Source organism: Gossypium hirsutum, chromosome D08 (assembly GCF_007990345.1).
Source record: "Gossypium hirsutum isolate 1008001.06 chromosome D08, Gossypium_hirsutum_v2.1, whole genome shotgun sequence".
In the NCBI taxonomy this organism is placed as follows: Eukaryota; Viridiplantae; Streptophyta; class Magnoliopsida; order Malvales; family Malvaceae; genus Gossypium; species Gossypium hirsutum.
Window position 1 is genome coordinate 33,783,187 of NC_053444.1, and position 8,922 is coordinate 33,792,108.

The following is an 8,922-nucleotide window of genomic DNA, read 5'->3' on the forward strand; positions in this document are numbered from 1 at the left end:
ATTGATGCATCAGACAATATGCTGTGCCACTTTTTAGTGAGTTAAACGCAGGAATTAGAAGGCTAGATATTGAGGCAATCCAGTTTGAATTGAAACCAGTGATGTTTCAAATGGTACAAATAGTGGGCCAATTTAGTGGTATGCCCACGAAAGATCCACATCTCCATCTTCGATTGTTTATGGAGGTGAGTGATTCATTCAAAATAGCCAGTGTGACTGAAGACACACTGAGATTGAAGTTGTTTCCGTGAGATTGAGCACGAGCATAGCTCAATTCATTGCCACCAAGTTACATATCTACATGGCAAGAATTACCAGAGAGATTCTTGGTTATGTATTTCCCACCTACCAAAAATGCTAAGTTGAGGAACGAGATCACAACTTTTTAACAATTGGATGACGAATCTTTGTATGAGGCTTGAGAGCGATTCAATGAGTTACTTCGTAAGTGTCCTCATCATGGGATTCCTCATTGTATCCAGTTGGATACATTCTATAATGGTCTCAATGCAGATACAAGATTGATGGTAGATGCTTTCGCGAATGGTGCAAATTTGTCTAAGTCTTATAATGAGGCTTATGAGATCTTCAAGAGGATCGCGAGTAATAACTATCAATGGCCAACAAATTGAACAGCTTCAGGAAAACATGTAGCCGGAGTTCATGAAGTTAACTCCCTCACTTTGTTATCAGCTTAGGTATTGTCTATTTCTTCCATGTTAAAATAGTTAACCGCTAATAGTAATAATAATTTTGCAGCTTAGCCACCAAGTCTGTTTAAAGTAGTTTCCTATGTGTACTGTGGGGAAGGTCATTCTTTTGAGAATTGTCCATCAAATCCTGAGTCAATGTACTATGTGAGGAACCAATATCAAAATAGGAGTGGACAAGGACCCCAATCCAACTTCTAAAATCCTTCATGGCGTAATCATCCTAACTTTTCTTGGAGCAACCAAGGAAATGGACCGAACAATAACTTATTACAGAAAAGACCCAACCAATCTCAAAGGTTTAATCAGCAAGCTCCAAAACCACCTTAAGCTGAAGCATCAGATAGTTTGGAGAACTTGTTGAAAGCGTACATGGAAAAGAATGACGCTTTGATCCAAAGCCAAGTAGCAACACTGAAAAATTTGGAAAACCAAATGGGTTAGTTGGCTATGGAGCTTCGTAATAGATCGCAAGGAACCTTACTGAGCAATACTGAGAATCCAAGGAATTTGGGTAAAGAACATATCGAGGTAGTGGCATTGCGAAGTGGTAAAACTCTGGAACCCCAATTGATTGATGTCGAAGATAAGCATGTTGAAAAGGAGGAAAGTCAACTAGACGTTAAAGTTCTTACACCAAAGGAATCAGAATCTGCAAAGTCTAACAAGGTAAATCTTGGCTCAGTGAATTCAGATATTTTAACATCTTCTTTGGATGCAGGTTTACCTACTCAGAAAAGTTGTCTGGTTCAACCGAAAGTTCCATCACCTCTATATCCGCAAAGATTACAGTAACACGAATAGAAACAGGAGGTGCAATTCAAGAAGTTTTTGGATGTTCTGAAGTAGTTACACATCAATATTCCATTGGTGGAGGCTTTAGAAATAATGTTGAATTATGTGAATTTTATGAAGGATATACTGTCCAGGAAGAAACGACTGAGTGAGTATGAGACTATTGCCTTGACAAAGGAGTGCAATGCGTTCTTGCAGAACAAATTGCCACCAAAATTGAAATACCCAAGAAGCTTTACTATACCCTGTAACATTGGTGCAATGCGTTCTTGCAGAACCTTTTAACATTCTTAAAGCAATGAAAGTTCCCGATTCGGCAGAGGAGTGTTCAGTTATGGAAGAGATAGAACCCTTGGTTTCTATAGAAAGCAATTTTGAGGAAGATCCATTGGAGAAAGCCTTAGAGTTTGACCCTTTGGAGGATGAAGAAGGTGGAAAAAACATGGCTTTGATGGCAGCCAATCCCATAAATTTTATTCAATCCATACGATTTGAATCATTAGAGTTAGAAGTAAGAGAATTTGTGCAACCCAAGTTGTCAATCGAAGAACCACCTACACTTGAACTAAAGGTACTTCCTTCCCATTTGAAATATGTTTATTTAGGTGACTGTTCTACTTTGCCTGTGATTATTTTAGCAGAACTAATGAAAGATCAGGAGGAACAACTGATTGCTCTTTTAAAGAAATTGAAGAAAGCAATTGGTTGGACCATAGCTAACATTCGAGGTATAAACCCTTCTTTTTGCATGCACAAAATCATTTTAGAAAAAGGTGAAAGAACTGAAATTAATGGGCAAAAGAGGCTCAATCCTATTATGAAGTAAGTTGTGAGGAAGGAAGTGATCAAATGGTTAGATGTAGAAATCATCTATCCTATTTCAAATAGTTTGTGGGTAAGTCCGGGGCCGTGTGTGCCAAAAAAAGGTGGAATCACGATTGTTGAAAATGAGCTTAATGACTTAATTCCAACAAGAACTATTACCGATTGGAGAATCTGTATTGATTACAGAAAGTTGAGCAAAGCCACTCGAAAGGACCATTTTTTGTTACCTTTTATGGATCAGATGTTAGATTGACTGGCAGGTAATGAATCCTATTAATTTTTAGATGGCTATTCGGTATAATACCAAATAGTTGTAGCCCCGGAGGACCAGCATAAAACAATCTTTACTTGTCCATATGGTACGTTTGCTTTTAAGCGAATGCCTTTTAGTTTATGCAATGCACTTGCACCGTTTCAACGATGCATGATGGCAATATTTATTGATATGGTCAAAAATTTTGTTGAGGTTTTCAAGGATTGTAACACCCCAAACCCGGCCTAGACATTATGGTCGTATCTGGTGCGTCACATTGAAGTGTCTCTCAAGATTTAGACTTGTTGATATAACTCATTTCTTAAGTTTGGAAACCTCTTTAGTAATGTTTATCAGAACATTTAACCAAATGTTTGCCTTATTAACTTCTTTTATTATATTAAGTTGATTTAGAATGCGGAAGCATTTGAAAACTCTAACGTTTAAAACTCGTGTCTATGAAAACAATAATCATTTTAAAATTCGTCATCTCCTAATCTAGCAGTTTAAAATATTCATCATCTCCTAATCTAGCAGTTTGAAATATTCAAGGAAAAACCCATTTAAAAATTTAAACCAACTTAAATCTTGTATTACAAAAACAAAACCCAATATATAAACTAAGTTAAAATAAAAGTGAATGTAACAGCAACAGTAGTGTGGCCACCTCCGAGTCCCTCGCAGCACCCAATCATCTAAGGCTGAGGATCACTTGCAGAGTTAAAAGGAGAGGGTGAGTTAACGAAAACTCAGTGTGTAATCCTCTACCAAACAGTCAGCGTACAATATGCAGTAACAGTCTAGGCCTAAGCCCTATTCAGTAGCAGTACAGTGTGGGCCTTAGCCCATTACAATAACAGTGTGTAGGCCTTAGCCCAATATAGTAACAGCGTGGGCTTGAGCCCAATACAATAACAGTGCAATACAGTAATGCAACCCATCCCAATCCAGCCAACACACCACTCTGTACCACCAACACACCATGTGGGGATAAAATCAACCTACCTAGCCAACACACCAATATCGCAACAAAGCTGCCAGTAATAGAATCGCAACAAAGCTGCCACTAATAGTATATGTGACAAAGCCACCAGTAGGTCCACAGTCGTCTTGGGCGACCCGTGTGACCTTATCAGTACAGTACACTTCCTCCAAATATAACAACCCAACCCCATGCAATGTCGTAACATAATATCATACATGTATGCAAAATGTCATGCTCAATCATAGTCATACATATTGTAAGGCCATAACAGTCATTTCATCTCCTAGGGGTATAAAAATCATTTTACCCTATAGGGGTATTTCAGTCATTTTACCCTTCGAGGGTATTTTGGTCATTTTACCTTTCGAGGGTATTTCAGTCATTTTACCATACGGGGGTATTTCGGTCATTTTACCCTTTGGGGGTATTTCGGTCATTTTACCCTATGAGGGTATTTTGGTCATTTTACCCTTCGAGGGTATTTCGATCCTTTTATCCTATGGGGTAATTTAGTCATTTTACCCTATAGGGGTAATTTGGTCATTTTACCCTGTGGGGGTAATTCAGTCATTTTACCCTTTGAGGGTATTTTGGTCATTTTACCCTTCGAGAGTATTTCGATAATTTTACCCATGAATCGCAGGTTGTGCTTGCCACTCGAGCGATCGCATGCCCGTGTGGTCTCAAATGTCGTGTTCACGGCTTTTCGGCTTTTCGCCGATCTACGGTTGTAGTGGGTGGTTTCACACCTGATTACGAGAAACGCACAAGCCTCCACGCATACCAACCTAGATTTAATCAAATCACAAGTCAGCCCTTAAAGCAAGACACCCTTTTAAAAACACTTAAACCACACATCATCCTTACCTTGCTTATATGAGGGCAACCCTACTGTTCCAAACCGCTAACCCAAAAGCAATCACACGCTGCAACAATAATCTGCACCACACAATGACCTTCATAGACTAATTTAGGCCATAATAGTGGCTAAAAGGGTATTTGGCTTAAAGATAAAGAATAAAAGGAACTGATTAAAACAAAAAGCAAGGAGTATCGCGACTTACTGATAACTTGCAATACTTGCAGCACTTGAACAGCAACCGTGGTGAAAAGATGATCAGCGCAAGGAGTGATTGAACAGAGGAATAACAATTGGCTAAACCCCACACAAAGAAATGAGATAGTTCACAGTTCAAAAGCAAAATAAAATAAAATAATAATAGGTATGAATCAAAATAGAAAGAGAGAGGAGAACATTCAGTCAAAGAAAAAGAGGGGGAGAGGAAAGGGATTCGGCCAAGAGAGAGATGGAAAGGGAGAAGAGAAAGGAGAGTTTGGCAGCAAAATGAGAGGAAAGAAGGAAGGGATATTCGGCCAACAGAGAAAAGAGGAAAAAGAAAATGAAATAGGAAAGTGTACAAAACCGAGAAGAAACTTGCCAAAAACCAAAAGCTGCAATACGAAATTGACCAAAACTGTGACAAGCAGAGAAAACAACACAAGACATCGATTACCTAAAATGCCAAAGACCAAATTCGGTACTAGCAATCCCCCTTAGCCGAATTTCCTAGAGTGCCAGAGTCTAATTTCGGTACAACTCTTCCTTTCAACAACTCCTTGATTTTCTCCTCAAATCCCTCTACGACCAGTTCAAACTTTCTTTGCTAGTATTTGACTCCAACTCTGCCACTTACACAGCGCAAGCAGCAAAATAAATACCCTATTGCGCAACCCAGGACTTGAACCTCAGACCTCACTGTTACACAACACGCCACCTTGCCACTAGACCACAAGCTCTTTTTGTGACATAAAACCAACACAAATTGTAACAACCCTAACCCGTATCCATCGCCGAATTATGGTTATGAGGCATTACTGTACGAAACACAACTAAATACAATCATTAAAAATAAATTTAACATTTATATGCAATTCGTTTGAATACAGGTTTAAAACAACTATTTCCAAATAAAAATATATGCATTATAATAAAATAAATATATGAATTTAAATTTATATAAGTAAGCATAATTAAAAATTTTACTTAAACCATTTAAAACAAAACCTAGAATTTCAATCTAGCTAAACCATAAGAAAATAAGTCATATTTGTATGGCTATTAATTGTATTTACAATACATCAAAGTACGACTTTCATAATATCATCTAGCCTATACATGCCATAAGTTAAAGTTTAAACATTTCAATACCGAGACAGTAGATAGAGTGATGAACTTGTTGACGATCCCCGAGCTTGAAGTTTGATATTTAAGTCCATAAAACAGAAAGACATAAACAAAAAAAGTAAGCTTTTACAACTTAGTAAGTCTATAGCATATCAAAAATGTAAAAAAAAATTATTATAAAATTTCCTTTTGTACTCTTAACGAGTTCGCAAATACCATATATGTTAACAATTACACATAGTCAAATACATACATAATTATCAAGACTTAAAATCGAATGCATATACTCTATAAACATGAATCGCCGAACGCATATATACATATATGCATGAAAAATATTAGAACCAAATGTATATACACTTTAAACATATTAGCCGAATGCATATATACATATGCTTAACAAATATTATAACCAAATGTGTACATGTATTTACCACATACATATATCCAAAGTCATATATGTACTTATCATGCACATACAATCGAATATATATAACTTTATCAATCATATTTCATATCTCATTCTACATGTATATATATCAATCATAAACTTTTAACCTAACTCATCAGCTTCTTATACCAAATGCACCCATATAAATATATATACTTTTCAGCCACACTTAACAGATGTGAATATATATATCAACCACCTATGTCGAATTTATGCACAACATCTTCAAACAAATAAATCTGAACAATTCACACAATTTCAACAGATTCACTGGCACTTAGCCTGCTAGGGTTAAACCCTGATTCAATACACCGACAACTAGCTTGCTAGACGAAAAGTCCGAAATATTTCACTGGCATCAAGCTTGCTAGACGTAAAGTCTGAAACATTTCACCAGCATCAAGCCTGCTAGACGTAAAGTCTAAAACATTTCACCAGCATCAAGCCTGCTAGACATAAAGTCTAAATTATCTCATTGACAATAATCCTTTTAGGCACCAAGCTCAAACACTCAATTCACCCAAATATTACTCATTTTCGAACTATATAGGTATATAAATTCCATGATTAAATATTCAGCTCAAAACTCATAATTTATATCTTTGAAACACATGAATATATATAACTCAGCCACCAAATCTAATTTGATAATTCAATAAATCAACCGAACACATTTATGCATAACGTTATACTTCAAATCCTACTGCAAATATCATACTATTTAACTAAAAATATTCTTGAATAGTATACATTTTACATTTGAACATATTAAATTTATACATATATATATACATAATCGAAACTAACATATACAAATATCATTTAATAACAAATTTCAAAACTAAATCTTAGACATGTATACATATATATATACTCAAACCGCATATACTTTTATAATGACACATCTTAATTGATTTAAAAGTATATATATATACATGTATATTTACATGATTAATAAAAAATTACTGACACAAATATTACATTTTATAAATCCAGTCCAAAGGTTTATACTTATATATATCTATGTATATTTTTGAATCCCTAAATACACATATATACATATACATATACATATACATATACATATACATATACATATACATATACATATACATATCTTTGATTAAATCAATAATTTATACATGTATATACGTGTATGAATTCAAACCTTGTATATATATGAAACTCTTATACTTCAACTAAATTCAATAAAATTTATGTATATACTTATATACCTTTACACTTTAGCTAAGTTCAATTACCTATATAAGTATAAACCTCTAGGTTCGAACATTAAAAAAAATACATGGAAACCAATCATACTTTTAATTTATTCAACTGATATACTTTAAATTATAATTCATCAAAAATAAATACATATACATACTTATATATTGATTTTATGACATTAAATAGCTAATAGACTTACCTCGGACAGTGAAAAATTGAAACCGGACAATTAGTCGACGACTTTGGCTTTTCCCTGATTTAGCTCTGATTTCTTTGGTTCTTGATGTAAACATTTTCAAAATGATATAGTTTAAATATTATTACATTCAATTTAGTCCAAAAACACATAAATCGGCAATTTACCATTTTACCCCTAACATTTATGCTTTTTACAATTTAGTCCCTATTGCATAAAACACAAAATACACAAAATTTGCCCACACTATACAAGGGTCGAATATCCCCAGTACTCATACAAGTCCACACATTTCATTTATTTCTCATTTTAGTCCCCCAAAAATTTAATTTCACAATTTAGCCCTAATTACTCAATTTCACCAAAAATTCAAAGACAAAACATGTTAATCTTTCAAATATCTTCCATATTTCTCCATTAACTAACAAAAAGCTCAAGCATTCATCAATGGCATATCTCAAAATCACCATCAAATTAAAAAATTAAAGCATGGGTTTTGAAGAACACGAAGCAACGATCTCAAAAACGTAAAAATTATCAAAAATCGATTTAAAAACATACCTCAATCCAGCTCAAACCTAGGCCGAATATAACAAAGCTTCAAATCTTTCTTTTTCTTTCAATATTCGGTGGTGGATGGATGAACAATCCACTAACATTTTTCATTTGTTTTATTATAATATACATTATAATTCAGTTACCTAATTAACCTTTAATAATAATATTTAACATATATGCTAAGCTCATTTTTGTCAAATGCCGCCCACTAACTTTAATAATGGTCTATTTGCCACATAAATCATTCACATTAAAAGAAAAACTACTATTCGGCCCTTTTGACTTTAACCCTTAAATTTTCATTTTACGCGATTAAATCCTTTTATTTAATCGAGCACTTAAACGATAAAATTAAAACACGAAAATTTCACACAAGCAAATTCACACATAATAGACACAGAAAATAATATTAAAATATTCTTCAAACTCGGATTTGTGGTCCTGAAATCACTATTTCAATTAGGGTCAAAATTGGGCTGTTACAACTCTCCCCTTAGGGATTTTCGTCTCGAAAATCTTACCGGTGAATAGGTTGGGATAACATTATTTCATTGAATCTTCTAATTCCCAGGTTGCTTCCTCGACCCTGTGTTTATGCCATAGCACTTTTACTAGTGAAATTTTCTTATTCCAGAGTTCTTTAATATCGTGAGCTAGAATAAGGATCGGTTCTTCCTCATAACTCAAATTGGATTGAATCTCAATCTCTGACGGACTAATCATATGTGAGGGAT

General features: G+C 34.6%; 1 non-coding gene across 1 annotated transcript; it reads right to left on the bottom strand.

Moving 5' to 3' along the window:
- Window positions 1–359: 359 nt before the first annotated feature.
- On the bottom strand, window positions 360–466 carry LOC121220401 (small nucleolar RNA R71). Its single transcript, XR_005917603.1, has one exon. It is a non-coding gene; the product is annotated as a small nucleolar RNA R71 (small nucleolar RNA).
- Between the last annotated feature and the right edge of the window lie 8,456 nt (window positions 467–8,922).